Below are 2724 nucleotides of genomic sequence, written 5' to 3'. Positions count from 1 at the left end.
AGCCTTCATGTGCAAGCAGTGGTGACTCCATCATAAATCTCACTGTTGCAAATCATGTGACAGTCATTAAAGTGGTTTGTCCTTTTTTTTTTTTTTAATTTTTTTTGAGATGGAGTCTCACTCTGTCACCCAGGCTGGAGTGCAGTGGCATGATCTTGGCTCACTGCAACCTCCGCCTCCCAGTCAAGCAATTCTCCTGCCTCAGCCTCCTCAGTAGCTGGTACTACAGGCACACGCCACCACACCCGGCTAATTTTTTTTTTTTTTTTTTTTTGTATTTTTAGTAGAGACAGGGTTTCACCATGTTGGCCAGGATGGTCTCTATCTCCTGACCTTGTGATCCGCCCACCTCAGCCTCCCAAAGTGCTGGGATCACAGGCATGAACCAATGTGTCCGGCCAGTGGTTTGTCTTTTTAAGGAACAATACTTGAAGAAAAACTGAGCAAAACATTTATTTCATAAATCCTCATAGAGAAAGCCACACGCTTACTTAAGAATTATAATTTTCCAAATATACCTCATTGATGCAACCAAACTGGGGACAAAGCAAGGAGCTTTGGAAAAGTGGGGGCACCAGGATGGTTGCCCTTTATGCCAAAATAAAACAATTTTAGTTAAAGAGCTTTCCATTTCTGAAAGGGGGGATCTGAGATAGGTTTTCACATTGTATGCATGTGTGGTACCATGTTTCTCTCCTCAACCAAAAAAAAGTGAATGAGCCACCCATAGGGTGTGCACCTAACACAGAGCCAGACGGGGTGAAACTTGGAAGAAAGCTGCATGGGTTTTCAATGATAACAGTTGCCATGGGCTAAACCAGCTACAATGTGCCATTTGCCCCCAAAAGATAGCTTATGCAGAATAATTCCCCCTTGAAGAACATCTAACTTTTCCATATGCAGATACCAAATATCTGTTGTCTCAGTTAATCCACACAAATGATCTCCAGAATTCGCAAACATCAGCTCTGAGAAAACAATCCATGCAGGTCTTCTGCTCCTGGGTGCAGAGAAGCACAAGAGTCTGAGCCCAGGCCCATCAGACTCCAGAGACCCAGATGTGCAGCCTCTAGAGCAGGGCCCTGCTAGGGGCACAAGGGATTGAGAGCCAACGGCCTGGGATGGTGTGGACAGTCTGGGTGCTGAATCTCCTTGAATCCTTCAGTTGCTGTCTTACAGCACTAAAAAGACACTCCAGGAATTTGGGAACTTGGGGAAGCAACCCTGATTTCTTGGATTAAAGAGCAGTGGGATATTTTCTATAGGCTTAGAAATTTCTAGGTATATCTATCCCTAAATTATGTACATGGCTGTTGCCTATTAAATTTGCTTTTGTTGTTTTCAAATAGTAATGGTTTCATGTTTTTTTTTTTCCTGAGTATACCATAACTAAATGAATACTAGGGAAAAATCATACACACTTAAGCTTCAATACACATACTCTAAACATTGTTATGACATGCTTCCTTCATGTAATAAATCACAAACATCATGTTGGGGTCAAATATACATCTATATGACTAATTTGATAGTTGTCTGTCATTTCATCCAGTAGCCAATATGTATAATTTTTCCCTGGTGTTTTACTATTATGGATAGTGCTGAGGGGAACAAATTGGTGCCTATATTTGTGTGCATTCTCTGAATATTGACTTAGATTAAAGTCTCCCTAGAGGAATTGTTGGATCAAAGAATATAAGCACTTATAAAGGTTTTGATGCACATGGAAAATTTCTTAAAATATAATGTTACTCTATTTTGGGTGTGGTGGATCACACCTGTAATCCCAGTGATGTAGGGGGCTGAGGCAGGAGGATTGCTTGAAGCAAGATGTTGGAGATCAACCTGGGCAACATAGTAAGACCTTCTCTCAAAAAAAAAATGTTATGCTTACGGTTGTAAGGTTGCCCAATGGAATATAAAAACAAAGAAACAGAGCCAATAGAACATAATGGGATGTGTGTGAGAAAAAATATATATATAAAAAATAATATAATATACTATTATATTATATATATATAAAAAATAAACCCAAGCTGCTGGGGTTTCCTGCCCTCCACCTCCACCAAACACAAGTTTGCTGCATCTTCCTGAGTCCAGGCCTCCACTGATGCCCATGTGGAACCTCTGTTAGCTTCTTTCAGGTCTTAGAGGAGGTGGATTTCTGTTAGCTTCACACTATCTCTTCCTAGCTTTTGTTAAAACACATTCAAAAACATGCATGCACACACAAACACACATATCCACAAAGAAAACACTAGTCCAGGGACATGGTCTCTCTAGGGGTGGCATGTCATATGTGAATGTGAATATTATATCTGAATTATCTGAATGTAAAATTTCGAAGCTGCAAACCACCCTGCAGGAGTGCTTATGCCGTCTGTGTCTGCATCTCCAGAGGTCTGTCTTCTCAGGCAGACCCATTTCTTAACCACAGCTGGGAGAGGTAAAGGTTTGTGTGTCTCCTGAAGTTCTTGACTTTCTCTGTCCCACGGATGGGAAGCCTCCTGCTGATGTCCGGTGGCCAAGTCTGCTGTGACTGTCAGCTTTGTGCATGCAGACAGGCCAGCTTACTGAGGGAGTTAACAGCAGGATTCAGTGGGAGATGGTCCTTCTTACTTTGTGGAAAACCCAAATGTCGTAATCCACTTATGTTTTTTCTGGGACAGTTTTGTCCAAAGAGGAATTTTCTAACGTTTGCTTTACTGTGTGTCTGTGTGTGTG

The sequence above is a fragment of the Pongo pygmaeus genome, chromosome 17 (genome assembly GCF_028885625.2).
Source record: "Pongo pygmaeus isolate AG05252 chromosome 17, NHGRI_mPonPyg2-v2.0_pri, whole genome shotgun sequence".
Classification (NCBI taxonomy): Eukaryota; Metazoa; Chordata; class Mammalia; order Primates; family Hominidae; genus Pongo; species Pongo pygmaeus.
Note: the sequence above shows the minus strand (reverse complement) of the source record.